The 22269-nt window shown below is 40.5% G+C and overlaps 1 protein-coding gene across 10 annotated transcripts in view; it reads left to right on the forward strand.

The window, feature by feature from the left end:
- LOC141780577 (RNA binding protein fox-1 homolog 3-like) overlaps positions 1-22269 on the forward strand; it is a 466511-nt gene that overhangs the window by 70331 nt on the left and 373911 nt on the right. The window lies entirely within an intron of this gene.

Below are 22269 nucleotides of genomic sequence, written 5' to 3' on the forward strand. Positions count from 1 at the left end.
GCAGTGCAGAGCAGCAGCCGTGAGCTAGCCATTGGGGCACGCTCACATGCACTAAAAGCATGCAAGGCCAGCCCGGCTATGTCAACAAAGCAAGGAGAAGCTCTAATTACAACACACACACAGGGAGAGCAACTGTAGTGACACTATTTCAACCCTTTTTTCCAATACAAGCCAAGTTGTTTCTAAGTTTCTAAAAATGAGCGTCTGTAGCTTGAAGCAGGAAAGAAAATGGTAAGTTGCTGTGCAGAAGAAAAAAATTAAACTTCATTTTAGAGACATTGGAAACAAGTTGAGGTTCAAAGTTTGTTTTTGACCTTGGAGACAGCAGTCTACAAGATCAATTTAGTAGCTATTCAGGAGCTTTTGATTATATAATTTTATCTTCTTCAGCAGACAGTTAGACAATTTGTCACAGACTTGTAATTGTTCAAAATTTCCATTTTTCTGAGTACTTAAAGGACTTGTCGTCAATGTTGTCTTAAAAGCTGAGGTTCAAACTTCTTTCTAGACCAGTTGAGACGACAATCTTAAAGTAGCAGGAACGATTGACTTATTAAAGCTGGGGTGAGCAACATTGGAGAAATCATAAAAAGTATGCTAGATTTTGAAAGTATCCAACGGGAGAAACCCAGCCCAGTGTTACCAACTGTTTTCCGATGAAAGTAGCTAGCAGCACTAGCTCCAAAAGTCCCTAAATCTAGAGAGAAAGTCTCCAAGTCAGCAACACTGACTGTCATTATGAACGTAAACAACAAACATGGCTATTGTTAGTACATACAGTGGTCAAACTAGCAGCTTGTGGAAGACTCTTGTGATTTATTGATTGCTGTCAGGATGTTAAGAGAATTTGCAACAAATATAACAAAAAAGGATCTAAAATAAATTACCAACCCTAGCTTTAAGTCAACATAGACGAGAAGTACTAAAAGAGTTCAGAAACAAAATAACAACTGGGCTGCTGATTAAGATCATGTGATATGAGCGAAAGCTCCAGACCAGCTACTACAGTAAATGAACCTTTTGGTAAGAGTTTCATTCATTTGCACTGGATAAAGGCTTCAAATGATCTCACTACACCAGCAGCAGAATGTTTTAATTGTTTTCAAGACTTTAAAGGGATAGTATGTAAGATTTGGTGACATCTAGTGGTGTAGTTGCAGATTGTAACCAACTGAGTACCTCTCCGCTAACTCCTCCCTTTCCAAGACTGAGGTAACGTGAGTAGGCGAGTGCAAAACCGTGGTAACGCCGTTCGCCTCGCTCAGAGGCCATCCTTACCATAATAACACTACTTTACTATAGAGTATGGTCTAGACCTGCTCTATATAAAAAGCGTCTCGAGATAACTTCTGTTATGATCTGACGCTATATAAAAATAAATTGAATTGAATTGAATTGAAACTTTAGGAGCAACAGAAGTCAGACGGCAGCTGGCAGTACCGCGGTTTTGCACTCTGTGGCTCACGTTACCACATGAGAACTACGGTGGCCTTCAGGTAACGACTCTTAATTTCAGGTGATTATACACTAATGAAACCTAGTTATGAATATTATATTCTATTTCTGCTAATAGATCCCCCGAAATCATACACACTGGCCCTTTTAAGGACTGAATCATCACCATAAATGAAGTGCATTAATGAATCACCAATTAATCAAGTAATAATGGTATTCAAGAATATACATTAGAGTGTGAATGATATGCAAAGAAAGCAATGAATTCACAATTTATAATGCATTTTAGAAAAGAAAAGTCCAAGACCAAAATCACTTAAATCATCCAGTCGTATAATGTAAGTGAGAGCAGATTGACACAAAGTGAATGTTAGCGTTCACTCAGGGGCTGAACTGAGCTGACCAGACGTTCTCCTGTTGAAGCGTTTCTTATCTTTGTGATATTTGCCGCCAAGGCCAAATAAAAGCTATACGGGCAGGTTAGACCATGAATAGAAAACACTCTCTGTTTATGTCTCTGTGTGTCATTACTTTCGGGGTGAATAGCAGTAGTTTTGAAAGCAATCTCAGTCGCAGGCTCTCAAAGAAAAGAAAGTGTCAGAATGAGGAAGGCACCGGGGCACGATGGTAAACTTCACACTATATACAAATGACAGGACGGCGTTCTCCCTCCACGCTCAACCCCTGATGGGTTTTTATTTCTCTGATGACAGAAAGGTGAAATGAAGTTATGGTTAATAGCATTTTTGAGACGAGCTCAGACAAGTGTGTTGACAAGATGTCATATAGATATATGTATATATTTATTTTTAATATATATATATATATATATATATATATATATACTGTATATATAGATATACATACAGATTTATTTATTTTATTTGAAATTTGTTATTTGTAAGTTTGTCGATGTGGTGTATTATGTCGGAAGAGGACACGTTAATATAGTCATTGTCATAGGGTTATAGAAATGCTGTTGTTCTAATGAGGCACTCAGCAAACTACTGTATGGAGTCACAGTACTTCAGCTGTAATCAGGATCACACTGAAACACTGGAGATCAAGAGCAACAAGTTCCAAATTGGTGATTTATAATGCCCTTTAGATGACGCATGGAAGCGTTTTCTGAGCTTTAGAAAACATTGTGGTTCGGGGTTAAAATTATTACTTCGGTAACGTTAGGGTACCTTCGTCGTCATGGTTACAAGAATAACCAATCCGTTTTCAATCCCAACTCATTACACTCGGACGCTTGGTCAGGACTAGGGATGTCACCGTGAGGAAATTTTTCCATCGATTAATAAACTTGTGTGTTACCGATTACACCGGACATTTTACAAGAAAAGATTACGCTGAAAATGTGTAGAGCGCTTACTTTGATCTTTAACGTTGGATGCCTGTGTGTCTGGCATCTCCGGTCGAGCTTTCACTGCAGGACCGTAGGTTTCCACCTGGCGCCACTACGCCGCGCACACCAGCTGTCACCGCTCCGTCCTCCGCATGGCGATTGCCTCATTTACGTTATGGTTCCCTTATAGCATTGGGTTTAAATCCAAAATATTGCCAAATATTTTTATTAAAAAGCAAAATGACAGTGGGGGCGGTGGGCAAGTACGTTTTTGGTGTATGCCTGAACACCGTGTAACACCGGTAACACCCTTGGCATCACTTAGGTTTAAGCAACAAAACTACTTGATTAGGTTTAGGAAAAGATCATGGATTGGTTTAAAATAAGTACACGTTTGTTATGCAACTTTGTTGCTGACATAAGTTAACTTAAGTACGTAACTTAAAATAAGGCAACGTTGAGTTTTGATTTCACACAGGACATGAATAGCCGTCTCCTGGCTGTTTGTTTGATCCATCCATCCACCCATCCTGCCATGGGTTTACATGGGAGTTAGTTGAGAGCCTGGTGTGTCCCATACAGACACTAAAGGGTGTCTTGGGCGTCGGTATCAGATGTCGTGGGGCGTGAAATGTGTCGCTATTTGACAACCTGGGAATGACCTGTAATAACCACGTGGTTAGGGTTATGGAATGATCGTGGTCATGCTTAAAAGAAACCCACGTTGACTGGTATTAGGAAACAGGAAATGAACAGAGGTTTCTCGTGTGTCCAGAGTTTTGTTGACCCGACCGTCCAACCAAACCTTAGTCAAAACTAGAGGTGGATTATAAACAATTACCATTGCACATTAATTGGTTCCTTATATTTCTACTCCACTTTACAATTCAGAGTCAAATATTGCAGTTTATTCTCAGATTCATTTATTTGACAGCTTTAGTTGCTTTTCACTTTGCTGATAATGAGGTTAAATACAAAACATGTGTTGTTAGTTATCGATTAAACTACCCAGCTATACATTAGTTACAGTTTGCTCCACCTGGACCAGCTACAACAGTAAAGGGCTACTTACATGTGAACGCAACAGAAATAATAACCCTGCCACACATAATATGGAATGCATAATGAGTACTTTTAAACACTGCACCATACTTCTGCAAGCTTATTTCACTTCTAGGATGTTGAATGTGGGACTTGTTATTTCCATAATTATAAAAAGACGTAGAAAGAGAGCAGAAGTTTATTTCTGTCACATTTCGGTTCCCAGAGAAATCATATGTGCTTCACGTAGATACACATCCTGCTAGATGAAGCTAGCCTTATTGCACTGAGCTGTTATAACTCTGCAGCCGTTAAATGTGCCCGACAATGCTTCACGCTGGCATTGTTCCATTTTTTTCCTCATGTGTTTCTTCTGGTGGGACTTTAAACTGAGACACCAAAGCATCATTTTTTCGAATGAATTCCTCTAAATGGAGATATGAAGCCTCTTTACTGTTTGAAAAGACATTTATTTCTTGTCAGTATGCCTCCCCCGAAACTGTATTCATCTCTCCAATAAGATAAATTCCCTCTGCACAAACTTCCCTCATTAAACCTCTGAGATTCATTCAGGTTTATTTTTAGAGAGAGATTTTTCGTTATAGCGTTGTTGATTTTCCACACAGTCTAGTGGGCTTTATTCTGTTGCTCTGCAGCAGGTACTTCAGCAATATGTTTCCTTGGAACAAACACGAGTGAGATGAGGTTAGGGGGTGATCTCCTCAATAGAGGCTTTCAGTGCGTTTAAAGATTCAGGTCCAGGGACAGGAATGTCATCTCCACCAGTATTCCTTTGTCAGGCGCCTTTAAAGGAATCTGTGGCATTCATACATCCCACCGTGTTTCTCTCCCGGTCCCTGACAACATCAGGTATGTGAAGGTCAAGCTTGTCTTTTGTGTTCACAAGCACTTTAAAAAATGCTTGTTGTGTTTTTATTCACCCAATCAAATTCTTTTAAATCAATTTTAATTGGTATTTCATTATTTTTCACAGTCAATCTGTGTTTTAAATTATAGAACAAATTGACAATTTTAGCGAAAAGGAAAGAAAATCTTAACACAAAAGACCCGGGACAATAGAAGCAAAATAGCCTGTGCCAACTTTTCATTTGCAAAAGGATCTTCTTTGCTCATGTGGAATAGCTGTTGGTAAACAAAAGCCCCCCCCCGCCCTGATAAAACATGCCAAATCTGTGCTTTGTTTATGGGAGTCTTCTGGAGGATTTGTCTGTATGATACTTTGTTTGCTTTCACTCTAAACCCCAAATACTTTCATAATCGAGAAGCAGCGGGCGTCCAACGAAGATACTGTCTGCAAATGTTCTTTGTCGCTACATTGTTAACTTCTCCAGATGTATGCACATGTCCCCAAAAAACCCTTAAAAGTCACCTCCGTATGAGAATAAGCCTGAAAGAAAACACGCCACAGCCCATCACTTTGCACCCACCCGGCTACCGTTTGCATGTGTAAATTAGAAATAATATTTCAGCAAAAATGGCACAAATGTCACGGACGCGGGAGGATAACATCAAACAAACTGTAATCTGTTGCATTTCACATCTCTTAATTCACCTTCTGTTCTCTGCCCCTCTTTTCGTTTCCTCTTAATTCTCAATTCACAAGAAATATAGCCGTAAACCTGAGGCAAGAAGAGCCTGTAAAGCCAAAAAACGAAAGGCCATTCTTATTCATTAGACCAGCTCGCAGTGTTTTTGGCTGTCACTGCCACCGAGGGGCCTGTCCATGGCTGCAGCTGACATCTGTTGGCATAATGTAGCGTCCAGCCAGGGCTGTGATAGGCAACAGGAACTGATTTATAAGGTTCCCTGTTTAAGTGGGTGTCTTAAGGTAATTATAAACTAGTGGGGGGGTTGCTGCTAATTGCACCTTCCCTGATCTGTAATGAAGGCCAAACAGCGTGAATGAGCTCATCCTGCGCGTCTCAGGCAGTGGAGGAGCGAGGGCAGCTGAGCTTGACCAGTTAGTGTTGGTTTAGCTCTGGGCTGGAGCTCCTCACCTGCTGTTATGCTGCGTCTTCAGCCAATTCCTCTTGAGTAATTAACTGTGATGCCACATATGGCGCAATGGCGGAAAATCTGATCGCTGGCGGATGTAGAGGAGTCGGAAGAGAGAGAGTGAACGCGGGGAACCCTGCGGTGACCAAAGCTCCAAACACCCAGCGCGAGCATAAATGGGGACGACTGGAAAATTCTTTTGACATGCACAATTAAAAACAAATGTTATTTCCACATGACACAAATGAGCGTAATTAATCACTGCGCAAATGAATTATTAGGAAGATTAGAACATGAGGTAGATTAAGTACACCAATGAGGCTTGAATTATTAACAATATTTGTATCAGTTGATGAAGATGTCATAGAAAGAGAGTACATTCTGCCAACAAATGACAAAGTCATTAGAGGTGGAGTTTTACATACATTATACATTGGAAAGTAAAATAATGAAGAGCTGAACACACCATTATTCATTCTGGGCCTCTTGCAGACATCTATTTTTCCTCTCATATCCTTATGTTTTCACTCTTACAAACATACATTTCACTTTCATATATGTACATTTAATAATATTACTAGGGCTGTCAAAGTTAATGCGATAATAACATGTTAATGCTAATTTGCCACTAATTTCTCTAACGCATTAAAGCAAACGATCTTTCTGAGGTTGTAGCAGGCTCAGTTTTAGATCTAGAGTGAAGAATACTAAGAAGAATCCTATCCTCTATCATATGAAATTACAAAAACCTAAAGAATCCATTGGTACCAACCGTGTCATACTAGCTTGTCGCGAAGGAGGTTGAATAGCGCTCCAAAACTGTGCTAAATTTTGGTGAGGAAAAACTGGCATCACCATTTTCAAAGGGGTCCCTTGACCTCTGACCTCAAGATATGTGAATTAAAATGGTTTCTATGGGTACCCACGAGTCTCCCCTTTACAGACACTTTATGATAATCACATGCAGTTTGGGGCAAGTCATAGTCAAGTCAGCACACTGACACACTGACAGCTGTTGTTACCTGTTGGGCTTGAGTTTACCATGTTACGATTTGAGCATATTTCTATGCTAAATGCAGTACCTGTGAGGGTTTTTAGACAATAATATGTTTCATCGTTTTGTGTTATTAATTGATTTCCAATAATACACATACATACATTTGCATAAAACAGCATATTTGCCCATTCCCGTGTCGATAAGAGTATTAAATACTTAACAAATCTCCCTTTAAGGTACATTTTGAACAGATAAAACAGTGTGGAATTAATTTACGATTTTGAACGATTAACTATGGACAATCATGCGATTAATCACAATTCAATATTTGAATTGATTGACAGTCCTTATTAAAATAGTAATAATGATAATAATAATAATAATTATTATTATTATTATTTGTGTTGTTATTTTTCGTCTTATTATTATTATTATTATTATTATTATTATTATTATTAGAAATCTGAATCAGAAATACTTTATTTATCCCTGGGGGGAACACAATATATGTAGAGTAATATACTGTTATTAAATAATAAGAAATATGCACAATATGTGCATCAAACGCATAGCAATAGATAACCACAGTGTAAATAAAAATAAAAATAAAAAATGCTGAGAAGTAGGATCTATTGAATGTCCTAAATACAAATGCAAGAATAGTATAAATAAGAATTAAATAAGAATATTTCTTGAAATTCACAGTATGAATACAGTATTAATGACAGAGTATTCAATTATTAAATACATACATGTAAGAGGAGAATGTATGTATGACAACACTCATACACACAATATGCATACGTATGTATATATGTGACAGGATAGTGGAAGTGGAAGGAAGGCAGGTCACCCGTTGCGCTGTGATTGGCTGAGTAGGTGGAACAGGTTGTTTTCAGTTACCAAGCAGCATGGAGAGACATGAAACAAGTATATTGAAGCCTGCCTTCAGTTACGACACATACAGTAGAGGCAACAGAGCATATACAGTAACTGTTCCGAAGCCTGTTTCTTTCTCTTCTCTCATAAGAAATTGGCAAAACATTAAAAACATACATACACAGAGTTTCTCCATTTCTAGCAGCAAATGTTGAGATTGAGAGAAATCCAAAAAAGCTTGCAGTAGATATGTTCTCCAAATAGCCATACAGCCTCTCACAAACAAACCAATCTGTAGCATCTCTTTGCGTTTGTTCAATGCATTCGAAGACATGATTAAAAATGGTCTAACCTAGCAAGAAGGATAACCCTGATAGCATCACTGTAGTGGACAGCAGTAATATGATTTAACACTAAGTGGTTTTACCAGATATGTTTTGGAGGAAACATCATTCCTGCCTGGATTATGTTAACTGTCTGTTTGTCACTGTTAACATTTGCAATATTTAACCCAGATTACAATCTCTCCTTAATCGTAACCACGTGCTTTGAGTTACTTAAACATACAGTAGAAGCTTGAAACCATAAACATGTTAAACATGCTCTATGTTGCATTGAGTGGATGTTGAAGAGGAAATCATTTAAGTACTTCGTCAGTGAACATTTTGCTGATAATTAGAAATTGTTTTTTTGTGATATTGATAAAAAAAACTAAATGTGCAAAGCATTTCTTTCAAACATACTGTATTTGCCGTTGCAATGTTTATATGGTGGCCAACAAGGGCCAACATGCTACAAAGACCCAACATATTTAAATTAGGAGAAACATAATGCAGCTTCAGAAACAATGCCAAAATTCAAAAACACATACGAAAATCCAAAACAAATACAACAAGGGAAAAACCATGCTGCAGATAGCCAAAACAAATACATTAACAGGTTGCAAATACGGAAACGATGCAATGTCAAAAACATGACATGAGTTATGTTTGTTTTTTTGAAAATCAAGCAGTTCCACTCAGTGCCCCTAGAGGCCTGGAGAACTTCCGTTGTGTTGACTGAATATGTAGAATTGTTCTGCTGCATTTGTTTTGGGGGTTTGTGTGTTTTGGACTTTGCATCATTTCTGTATTTGTAAAAGCGTTTGCTGTTAATCTGTTGGTTTTGTCTTTCTGCAGCATGTTTCCGTAAATCCTCTTAACCCATTGGCATTGTTTCTGAAGCTGCAGCACGTTTCTGCCGTTTGGAAATGTTTTGGGCCGTTGCAGCGCTTTTGCCTTTGTTGGCCACCGTAAATATTTTGGCTCGACGCAAAGCACTATGGTTATGAACCAATCAGATTGCTTGATTTGAGCTACCTGTTTTTATAACTGTGATTATGCATGAATAATATACATTATTAATACTTACTGTAATTACATGAATAGGAGAATATATGTGAGAGTGAAAATGTTTGCGTGGGACATAGACTATATATAAGAAGTGGACATAGTCACCATGATGTCACTCATTGGTTTGTGGACTGCCGTTTTCAGCATTATGGATGTCGCTATCTTGGTTTTTTGCAACCAGAAGTGATACGAGAGGGTGGAGTTAAGTGCAGCCGAACGTTGAATAAGACATTTTTAGTTGACCAAAAAGGTTATAATTAACTTTCATGAACTGAAAACACACTGTGAAAGGGTTAAATATGTAAAACACGGACAACTCCTAGACTGGACAACGCCATGGTAGCAACCTGTCAATCACAAGATAGCCACACCCTAAAGTATACCCTGCCTTACGGTCTATTTGACTCTAAATGGGACCATAATTTACTAAATGAACATCATGCTGTATTGAAGAAGACTTGAAACTAGCGATTGAGACCATAAACTAATGTTTACAATGTTTACTGAGGTAATAAATCAAGTGAGAAGTAGGCTCATTTTCTCATAGACTTCTATACAATCAGACTTCTTTTTGCAACCAGAGGAGTCGCCCCCTGCTGGCTATTAGAGATAATGCAAGTTTACGGCACTTCCACATTGGCTTCACGTCTCAGACCCGGAGGTTCTCCTCCGGTATTGGACAGTAATTATATTTCTGAAGTTGCCCAGAATTAAATTATGATTTGCATAATTTATTTAAAATGACATTTCTGGCAGTTACATTTCACATTTCTGAAATAGGCAATAAGCACTGCTGTATATTTAATTAACATTTTTTTTGTAGAATACATTATACTGTTCAAGAATTATTTTGGTAATAAAAGATCACTGTTGTGTAAAACCGATGGGGTATTAAAACAGGGAGGTGAAGCTGTGTTTAAGCACTGAGTTACAGAGGAAAGAGTTTCTGTCGAGTGAGTGACACAAAAGCAAGATTAGGGGATCAAGTGCTGAAAGATGAGAGAGGAATTTAGTGGAATTGACAGCACATTCAAGGGTTTCCGAGAGGAAGAGACGACAAGAGACAGGGCGATAATTTTAGAGATTTGAAGGGTCAAGATTAAGCTGCCTGATAATAAGCAGAGTGAAATGAACCAATTTTGAAAATATATGCTGATGCAGTGTGGACAGGGGGGGGAGGAAGACAAAGAGGGTTGTCAGTGCTTCCACAAATGACTTGGTATCAGACAACAGGCTTTTGGAAATATTGGATTGTACAGTCAGACAGTTTCACTGCCTGCCGCACTATATTTATGCACAGATCATATTCGAGGCTACATTAGGTCTCCTGCACGCTGCGCTGCCATTTCTTCACGGTAAATGTGAAGGACCAATAAAGAATCCAGATTTCTCATGGATGTAATTAGCCAATCGTTTCTAATAGTGTCCATAGCAATGCATTTTCATGGCAGTGTCATTTTACCCTGGGCAATATGCCTCGAAGTGTAATTTCTGCCTGAGCGTTTAGACACAGAGCTATCGATTGCATTCAGTGAATGATCTGCTCAGAAACCCATTATCTACTTTAATAATGTCACTCACCGCCACATTCTCTCTGCTTGGTTTCCATTAATAGCCAGCCGACGTGACATTGTCAACATTCACTGCTCAAACAACAGGGTCTTTGAAGCATGGCTGCTTCGCAATTGGGTCATTTAATCAATTTATACAATTGAACCTATTTAACATATTGATATGCAGTTACCCTGTAATGTGTGTGGCCTTTTATCCCCTCGAGTGAAGGAAACTCCAAGGGAGCTTTTCAGATCTTCTGCCGTTATTTATCATGTGACATTTAGCTGGGCCCTGATGGCGGCAGCTCTCCACTTTAATTAAAGGTTCAACCTCTTCACTGGATGACAAATTGACTGGTTTGTGCCTTGGAAAAGTGGTGGAACATGTCTAGTCCACCCTGCTCCTCAGTAACGGTGGGCTAACATCGGGAAGTGGAAGGTGGCATTTTAGTCACCGCGGTCAGAGAATGAGCCGGTTTATCTACTGATAGAACTAAACAATTTCCATCTATTAGCAGTTCCCTCGTGAGCTTATTTTTCTGGGGAAATGAACATCATAAAATAAATGCTTTTCTCTTTTTGTTTGTCCTTATTATTTCCTCCTAGTGCCGTTCTTTTGTTAAGTTTCTTTTGACCTTCTGTTTGTGCAGATGCGAGATCTGCAACTCGGTCGGTAGCAGCAAATGGCTAATGGTCCATCCCCCGGTTATTTTACGGCAGGCTGGAGAATATGTCCACTTTGCATGGTTCCCTTCTTCCATTTTTCAAACTTCGCCTGAGTTGGGGGTGACACAGCTTGAAACGGGTTTCAGGAGAAGCAGCAACACAAATGGAAGAGTAGGCCCAGATGATACAATCACTTTGTTCAGCATGAACACTTCTGCAAACATGTTGGGGGGGTTCTGCGGGGCAGGCGCCAAGGCTTCTGTGTAAGATGAGATGGTGTAAACAGGCAGATTGGCTCTCTTCTCAACGTTAGCTCCTTGAGATTTCATGCTGGCTGGATTTATAGAGAGTCACAGAGCAGAGGAATCTGCCTTGGGCTCCTCTGGGGCCAGTATCAGAGAGAGCACGGAGCTGTGAACTTCAGATGATAAACCAAATATAAATCTATAAAAAAAAGAAATAAATACATTTTACCGTCTTAAAAATAGAGGCCCACCTTTTTTATTGTGGCTTTCACAGTGAAGTAATCCCACCTCCTCAGCCTTCATGTTCATTATATCTATACTGTATGCATACATATTTTATTGTTATTGCTTGGAAAATTACTTTTGGTTGTTATCAAACCATTTTATATATTATTCTTTATTTTTGTTTTAGTTTCCTGGAGCAATTGAGGCTGCATCTCTGCATGAATTGTGCTATAAAAGTATAATTATTAAGACTATAACTATCTACAGTAGGTCATTTGAATGCAACAATGAACAAAAAACCAAGCTTTAGAACAATATGTATTAGACTCCGGATATGGCGATCTACCTGAAGATGTTTTCCAAGAATAACTTGACACTAAATCTTCTTTTTTGAGTTAACATTTAAAATTAATACACGATATGTACAGTCACTTAATTACAGTATCAATAAGCTGGGCTAGGTCCCCCTATCAACATATATAAGTACAGAAACTCTTGGTGTTGTGAAGAGTTCTGGTTCATTATTCTTGACTTCCATGATGGAGTAAATCCAGCTATTACATAACGTCATCCAGGATTCATAGAACTGTAGTTACATTTGCAGTTTAAATTTGTGAACCCACAATATTCTCAGTTTGCACAATGTGAACCATTTACCGACATCCAGTGGTGAAATGTAATTAAGTATATTTACTCCAGTACTGTACTTAGTTTAGTATTTCCTTTATACTTCTAGTCCACTACATCTCAGAGGGAAATATTGTACTGTTTTATAACTTTAGTTACTTTTCATATTCAAATTAATGATACAAAATATAAATCAAATAATAATTGATGCTCCTCCGCTATTAGCAGGATGGAAGCATTGCACACCTCACTTTAGGTTGACTGTATGGTGGGATGAAGTTGGACAATGGTGGTTACTACTGTAGCAGTAGGAGAAACATTTTTTTATATACATGTTATTATTTTTATTTATTATTTATATTTATTTAATATATTTTTATTTTGTATTTGTCTTGAGTATGTTTTCTATATTTAAATATATATATATATATTTATTTATTATATTATATTTATTATCAATTAAACTACCCAGCATAAAGTAATTAAAATGAGCTCCACCATTGATGAACACATAAATGCATCAATAATTATAATCCAGTAATAAAATATATATTATTATGAAAATATAGATTATTCTGAAATGGGCCATTCTGCATGACGAGTAATTTTACTTTTGGTACTTTTAAGTATATTTTGATGCTAATTCTTTTTACTTTTTTACTTTTTTTTTGTACGCACGACTTTTACTTGTAACAGAGTATAACAAAAATGATACAAATCATAATGAAACCACCACAAAGACGATTGTTAACTTCAGTTTACAACAAAGATTTTAATAAGCTTCATTAAATCTCTGCCATACCTTCATACTGTTTATATTTTTCTCTAGGTAATTCTTCAGGTATTATGTATATTAAAATATGCATATAAAAAATATATTACTTTTTAAAATTCATGCCCGAGGGGGGAAATCATCACACCGACGCAGACCAAAGCTATAGGTGTTAAGTTGGTCATTAATGACAGGGAAGGAGGAGTATTTATATACCAAAGCAGTAAATAGACAGCAGCTTGTCCCTCAGCACAGCAGAATGGACGAGGACTGATTGAGGAACCGCGGCTCTCTAATAACGGTCCCGCGCAGAAGGGACAGTTGTCTCGGCTATAAGCCCTACTTCCTTGACAGCCCCTGGGATCCCTTTGTCCTGTTGTAAACTATTCTGAAGGAAGGACATTTAATTGCCCGGCACACACTAATGAGTTTGCAAACTAATTAAAGGGGGTATATTACGCCCTGTGGAGGCCCACATCACTAAGAAAGCCAGGGACATCTTTAATGAGGAGCCTTGATAACCCTTCAAAGGAGGAATGTGTAGTGTCTGTAATGATGCCCAGGGTAAAGCCGAGCTCAGCCAGGGAAAAGAGTGTGTGTGTGTTGGTGTGTGTCCCTCACCTCGGGTGTGCGGAGACTTGCAAGCAGATGCCAAGTGTTTTCAGTCCATCGCCCACAGCTACCTACCTACATGTCCTAATCAAAGAGTTTCACTCTCCTTCCAATAGGTTCAAAGATAGCAGCTCCAGCTCTTCTCTCAGTGGGTGGTGCGCGGACATTTCTAAGCTGTTTCATTTTCCTGTATTGTATTATTTACTTGAGAATAATTTGATTTATTAAGGAATCAGAGGAGGCATATTAGGAGCATTTTTATGAGCAACTCAAATGACCTATATCACATGTAAGAATGGAAAATGCAAGATTGAAGAGGAAGAGTCTTGGCTGAGTAAGAAAGGCAGAGGCACGAGTTGGACAGATGGACCGAATATGCCATCAGAATCGATCAAGGTCATGATTAGTCCTCATTTTGGAAGTCATTAAATCACCCGGGGCGCTTTATGTTTTCTAACAAATTAAACTCTGTGACTGTTGTTGAGGTTCAGCCGCCGCTCTCCGTCATATCTGCCTGAGCTCCTGCTGTGGCTCGATGCAGCCGGCAGCCCTTTTCTCTGTAAAGTCAGTCCCCCCTCCAGTAAATGAGTGCATTTTTTTTTGTTTGGTCACAATATTTTCCTCCCAGACAGTGACGGCTGTTATTTTGCCCGTGGCTCCTGTCAAAACTAACATGGCTTAATTGACTGCAAGCGAATGAGCTCCTGGATTGATCCTGTCAGGCTCCTCAGGAAGTGATGCTGCTCCATCTGTGAGGCGCAACTCCAGCGACAGCAGCAATCTGTTGCTTGGGAATGAGCCAAGGCTTAAAAAAAAAAAAAAAAAAAAAGAAAAAGTCAAAATTACAGAAAGTACCTCAGGCGCTGTGTGTATTCTGATCAGCTGTCAGTGATGACACACTCAGATGAACACGCACATGCAAGAGCAACTGAAAAACTAGACAGACATCCACATATACACAATGTCATTTTTGCATCATGGTTAGCAATGTCACATTCAAGGAGGCCTGTGTCTCTCCCTGCAGGAAATCAGAATGGTCTTGTCTGGCTTGTTAGACATTTGATGTCAGGCGAGGTTGTCCTCAGGGTATATCCAAAAAGCAGCCTGTCATCTATTCCTGCACCGCTGTCATTTGTCCAAACAATTGTGGCATATACTGTCATCTTGGGTTTTTACCTGTAACTCAACTCAGCCAGGCCCAGTCGTGACCCCGCCAGCCGTTCACCTCTCCCTCTCTTTTCTCTCCGTCCTCGCCTTTCATTTCTCACAGTCTATCTTTCCAGTTGGTGATACTGGATTTCCCCGGCTAAAGTGTGCGATGCAGCAGCGCCTTCTGGCGCGATTAAATATTTAGACGGCTGTCTATGTAGATGGCGGCTTCGGAGACGCGGAGGAATAATCTGGGAGACAGCTGCTGTAGCACATCTGGGTGTCACTGATAGCAGAGGAAGGTGTGCGGCTGGTGTTGCTATGGAGGGGGAGACTTAAGAGACACAGCTGTCAATCAGCCGGGTGGCACGGGCGCCGAGGCTTCATAGCGTCCCCTGCATGGTGGGTCGGCTCACACAGACTGACGCCTGACAGACTCAGGCTGCCATTGACGTCTGAGCCGGATGCACTTTTTGGTGAAGACCATATGTTAATGTTGCCACTGGTATACTTTGAAAATATACATCAACTCAGCCTACAATGTAATCCACTTAATCTCATCGCGCTACAGCGATAAGGTCAAAATAAAAGCAGCGGTTAATGACTTTCCTCTGTCAGTGATACTTCCTGCAGGAGACGTTTTGGGCTTTTAAATAGTACTGATCCTTGTTTAGGTTTGCTGGTAACAGGAGGTGGCTGTAGGTGCAGTGTGTCAGAACATTTGAAGAAGATTGAGTGTGAAAAGCCGCCCACTTCTTCCCCCTGCACTCTTCATCCGCCAGCAGCCTGAACTTGGAGGCTGCACAGCGGCACTACGAGGCCGGCTGGCCTGAAAATCACTTTGTGTTCCTCTCCCAGGCACATGCGATATGGATGCGTCTCGGCTCGGCTCAGGCCCTCCCGACACCGTGATTAATGGCACTCGCTTCTCTCCCCATCTCATTCTGTTACTGTCAGAGTTAAGTGGGCCGAAGACAATAATAAACAGTCAGTCTTCTGTGAACCCCCTAACACGATCATTCCACCCCACCCGATTCCCCCTTTCCAATGAGAAAAAGAGGAAGAGAGATGGAGTGAGAGATAGAGAGGAAGTATGTGTGTGTAGATGTGCTACACAGGGCAGACAAATGCAGAGTTAAAGACACAGAAACGGGGCACAGTAATGGAAATGGAGGCTGGGAGATACGTCAATGAATCAGATTGTCTCATAAGCATGTGAAGTTTGCAGCATACGAAGGGGCACCGCTTGGTGTAAATCTTAAAGAACAACATGAGTGCAGGTTTTAGCTGTTTAACTACAAATTATTTATATGTTATGTATACTTTTATACATTTTTGTTTCCTAATGCATGCTTTCCTCTCCATCTCCATACAGTATGGGTCAATTAGCAATTAGCAGAGCCTTGAAACGTACACATAATTGTATATAATTGCATGGTAATGCTGTTTACGTGCAGATTGATTTAAAAAGTCTGCATTGCAGTACCTCACAACTATAATGCAACACCGACGACAATTAATAGACGTGATCACTGTAATAATTAAACAACTCATGGAAGTATTTAATAGATTTGAATACGGTATGGACAGAACACTAGAAAAAAGTACATTTGGATGTATGAAACATAGCAAATGGGTTTGAAAAATGGTGATTAGTGATGTAAAGTGTCATTAGTAGTAAAAAAAAAACATGCAAAACAACTGCTTTGGACTTTTAAGTTTTACTTTGTACCATTTAATATTTGGTAATATATGCATTTGTCCTCTGCTTTCCAGGGAGTCCTGGGTATGCAATTACTAATATCTGATCAGATGCATTACATTACAACATTACATAATAATCATCAGGTAATATTCGGCAATAAGATCCATATACATCACCTGATTTAACCCAGGTATGAATCCCAGGTCGACCTCTAGCTTCAACCATATCAACATGTACCCATCAAATTATTTACAACTCTTAAAAATATATCAGTTACCTGACAATCAAGAGGATGCATTCAAAAACTTTGATCACCAGGTGCAACATAGTCTGAATGTAGTGATTATAATAACAGTTTATCTCATGGGAAAAGTTTATCTTTAGAGCATGCCAAAAATCTCCTTAGGTTCAGGCAATGGTTAAGGCTAGAAAGGATCCGTCTTGTGTAAAACTCTCGCGAGAGTTAGTGTTCATATATTTACGTTCTGCAGGCATCCTGTATCTCTACACTTGTTGGAAGGCTGCATTTGCAGTTCTGTGTGACTTTTTACATGTTACTGCATGTTTACTACAGCAGGGTCTGCCGCTAGCAGTCCTGGTTCTGGTTCTCCCTTACCTCCAGGCGGGCCCAGCAATACGGCTTGGGCCTCCAGCAGCGTGGTGTCGGTGTTGGCTCCCACCGGGGACCGACGGAGCAGCGAGGCGAAGCTCTTCTCGTGGCCGGAGGAGCCGCTGCTGTCGGGCGCCAAACTCTCCACCCTCCGAACTTGCATGATTTTGTCTGTTTACAACGTTAATACAACAGTTTTCTATCACCCGCGAAGAGCATTCAATCCCTTCTGAGTTGTTTTCCCCGAGTCGTTCCAATTACGGAGAAGTTGACGTCATATTTACAAAAGACGGATCTTTTTTAGCCCTAACCTCAGGAAATCCACTTGGTTAGGTTTAGGAAAAGATCCTGATTTTTTTTAAATCTTCAGGCAGAAAGCACTGAAGGGGAGTATTAACCAATCACAGCACAGTAGGGAAGAAGAATGAGTGAGGTGTGTGAGGAGTTAACAAGGTAATTGAGCTAACGTAAGTAACGTTAAAGAGAGAAACTAGAATGGTGTACCGTTACGAATATTTATAGCCCACTCTGCTCCGCCTAGGTTGCAAAGTGTAGATAAATATATTTATTCAGTGCTTTTTATTAGACGTGAACCTCGCGTTAATGCTTGTTTTGTTGAAAAAATAGACTTGGAAGCGTAAATAAACGCTTCCGGTCGCGGTTACGCCCGTGAGACGAGCGCCTGCACATATAGTATGGTTTGTATTCATTCAATCAAACATAACAGCAGTGTTGCAGACACACCTGGCAGAGATCTGCACTTTACTGAATGGTGAATGCACTTTTCTAATAGTATATAAATCTGAGAGGTCACAAGATGATTAACAGGACGAGGAAAGCAGAAAAAAAATACACATTTCTACATCATGTTTTATTCAGACATTCTCTAATATTCATACTTGCCAACCTTGAGACCTCAACAATACAGAGGATTTCAAAATCTGAGTTTCTGAGATTTTGTTTCCTGCATTCTGGTGACTTTAAAAGAATGAAAATAGCCAAATAATAAGTACATTGCAACAGCATTTTAAATCTCAAATACTGTTAATTTTACTTTTTTTCCGGAAAGAATAGGCTACAGAATAATTCGCCCCTCTGGTGTGAACTTGTGTGAATCTCTGGCATACACTTATAATTTTCAGTTTTTATTCATTCATTCATTTTTTTGCCCCTGCTTGAGTATTTCTTTCTTAGTACTCTCAATTTCCCTGTCCTTCTCTCACTCACTTGAAGGTCCTTTCAGACACAACGCAATGACGGCACCACTGCGCTCTGAAACCTATTATTTTCAATGGCTTGTGCCACACCACAATGGCTTTTCGTTGGAGCAAAGCCCAACTTTGGGCAGAACCCAACAGCGGGCGCAGCTCAAACCGAGCTGCGTTGCAAGCAGCTCTCTTCTATCTGTTAACAGTAAAGCTTATACATGCTGTACAGTGCAGGAAACAGATCGTGATAACGAAAATGGAAGAAAAAGTGTGAAAAATGCGTGAGAATTGTGACCCCGGGAGGAAACCGAGAGAGGGCGATGAAAAGCGGGAGCCTCCCGGAAAATCTGGAAATATTTATTTAAATATAATATCTAAAAATGCTTCATATAAACAGGGAACATAGGGAAACTATACACTTATAGTTAGTTATATGCAAACTGTGATGATGGTCCTCAACTAGACATTTCTTCGTTTCAAAAGGTCACACGCCAAAACGGTTGAGAACCATTGACTTTAAGGAAGAAGCTGATTAAGAAAATACCTCTTTCAACGCCTTTAGGATAAACTAGTATTCTGACTGATTGAGAGAAAAGGAAGAAATTGAGATCACTGCAGCCAGAAGAAAGCAGAGCGAGCAAAGACACTTTAGAGCTCAGACCTGCCGGTTAAGTCACTAGTGAATTGTCTTTTCCTGCAACTCCAGCCTCCCTTTCCCTCCCCGGACCTGTCACTTCACTCTGCCATATCCTCCTCAGTCGAGCACTCCCTTCCTTCTCTCTCTGTCTCTGCTGCAAGACACCAACCAACCCGCCACACAAACGACACAGTGCTCGTACGGGCTGCAGCATCGTCCAATCCTCCGAGGGTTTCCGTACACAAGCAGGAATAAAGTCAGAGTTTGAGTTCCAGTCACTGACCTTGGTTTCAGGGCCTCGAAAGCCTCCACTGAGGCCGTGAGACCCTTCACCACCATTACATCTTCCCCTCCCTTCTCCTCCTCCTCCTCCTCTTCTTCTTCTCTTCTCTCTTATTACTGGGGATGACCTGCCTCACAGCCCTGGGCTCAGTGACCGAGAAATCCTCCGGCCCTCACCGTCCCCGTCCTCCTTGCTGCTGGTGGATTGTCTTTGTGTCTACCGGAGTGGCCTCGGAGAAATGAAGTGCCATGATCTCATCACGCCGAGCCCATTGTTTTCACTCTCATGCACACTGTGTAATAGCCATGGAGATAAGGGGATGATTCAGGCCTTTCACGGAAGGAAATGTGAAAAGCCTGCCTGTGAAAAAGTGAAATTACTGTTTTGATGGCTTTCGATGGCGGGGGGCATAATTGCTGGATGGAAGGAAGGATGGAGGGTGAAATACACATAGGAGATTAGTATTTCTAATGCTGGAGACGGTTGGTAGGAGGCCTGCAGAAGGTTATGCACGCAGTGGGTAGTTCTAATGAAGCTGCCATGTATGTAGAATAGCAGATTGACTAAAATAGCTCATTGTTCTTCCTTCCACAGCAACCTTTGCCCCTCTGGATTGAAACTACACTCTTGATGGCAGCACTGATTATGATATTGTTCGATGCTCATCGCCATAGTAACGGTGATTATTTTCACATTGTTTGTGCATGAAATAGTCGTCGGAGTCTTCAGGAATGGGGAAACGAGCTTAAGTATTTTCGGCAAACTGGCAAAAGGCTCATCAACACATGCAGACAACGCGGGTCGGAGGATTACAGCTTGTTGTAATGACAGGGGCAAAGCGTAAATAGCATAAATACTCCATGGGATTATAATTAGCCTTACTCCGCGCATTTAGACACACTCAAGTGGAACTAAAACCGTATTGACTTCTGGAGACAATTTCATATTAATTGGATGCCTCTTCTTTCTCACTGACTACTTCTTTGGTTTGTTTTCGAGCCGCTGACAAACGCGCCGCGGTGTAATAACAGAGAGCGTAGCGGATTAGCATTAGCCACAGCGCCGCCGCCGACTCGAACGCGAGAAAACTCCACCTTCATCGCCGTCACCTGAGCCGACAGCGCCGGCGCTGATGAAGGAGAGGATGGGAATCAAAAGGGAGTCAGGGCAGCTTTGAAGTCGTCTATGAAGAGCAACTAAAAAGCGCAAAAGGGGGATCGATGTGAGAGAGAGGCTGATAAGATAAGGCACTTGCTGGTATAGGGCTGTATCCTCTGGGTGGAGGGATGGTAACATGGAGGCCATGGAAGACGGGGTTTTCCTGGTGATACTGGGGCCTGGACATGAGAGGAATTAATGTGGATCTTGTCCGCCACCACCACCCCCTCAAACACACACAAAAACACACACACACTATTTCATCTTCCATCTCAGCATTCAGCATATGTCCTCCTCCCTCTTTGTCTCCCACACTCCCGCCCTCGTTCTATCTGCGCGCCCGGCCACAAATTTCTCCCTTATTTTCCATCCAGAAGTGGGGGAAAGTTGTAAAGCTAATTAAGGAGCGGGGATGCGGCAGCTCGACAGATGTGCATTGAGATGGGTGCTATTGAGTAGAGGGGATAATGGTGTGTGGACCTGGTGGGCAGCGGGGTTGTGTTGGAGGGAGCTCCTACCTGGGCGTGCATGTTAATCAGCGCGCCTGTCTGTTGAGAGCCGGGGAATTAAGGGGGAAGGGAAGCATGTCGCCAGCCTCCAGTGAAGAGACAAGGCTGGCAAGCTGATTAAGAGCACAAATTTGCCAGTTTGGTCAGACAGGGAGATATGTGTACGAAGGAGGAAAAGGGCAAGAAAGGTGTGTATTGATTAACAGTGCTGGTGGTGGTGGAATTTAGGGGGAAAAAAAACGATGGGTATAAAATCTACCTACCGTTGTCAAACTAAATATTTCACAGTACTTGAAGGCATCACAGTACTTCAAAGGGGCAAAAATCACAAAATGGCCATCGCATATCTGCAGGGAGGCTGTGAAAGTTGTTGATAAATGTTAATAACTTAATGAACTTCTCGACCCGGCGCTGAGATTTCTGCCTGTGAAAACTCACTTTGCCTGCACTGTGAGCAAAAAAACTCACAGCCTGATGAATTTCATGACATTCACAGTCTCCTTCACGTCCACACACATTTTCAGCTGCTCAATAATGGAGGACAGAGCTCCAGTATGAGCAAGCAACATTCCAGTGATGAAAGCGTTCGGCTTGTTTTCTTGCCTTTTTGCTGTGTTTTACATCAAACGGCTGGAAACTTTAACTAATCACTGACCGATAACCAATAGATTGCTTTATATTTTACTCCAAAAAGTACTTACTAGGCATTTAAATTGCCAATGCGAGTCATTAACCTGCTCTAAATTGCAATGTTTGGCAATGTGCAACATACAGGATGAGATGAACTACTATGCTATACCACATTAATGTTAAATATTCATAGACATGGTTTAATGTCATGGGAAATATAATTATGTCAAACCTAAGGTACCATACGCGCAGTTATAATACAAATAGGACATTATTATTGCATTGTCTTTTTGATTCCACAAAATATTGCGATGTACCACATCCTGTAATCATCCCTCATTGTGAAAAAGAAAGTAATCTTTAATTTCTACAGATTTTTAGGCGAGACTGTCTCTCAACATTTTTCAGGTTAGCGCGAGCAACTACAAAATACTTTTTCACATCACAATGTCAAGGTTCAAGGTAGAGTTTATTGCAGAACTATTGAGGAACAAAATTGCATTCCTTCAGTGCTACGGTGTACACAATAAAAACAGATTAAAAAAAAAAC

This window comes from Sebastes fasciatus, chromosome 13 (genome assembly GCF_043250625.1).
Source record: "Sebastes fasciatus isolate fSebFas1 chromosome 13, fSebFas1.pri, whole genome shotgun sequence".
NCBI lineage: Eukaryota > Metazoa > Chordata > Actinopteri > Perciformes > Sebastidae > Sebastes > Sebastes fasciatus.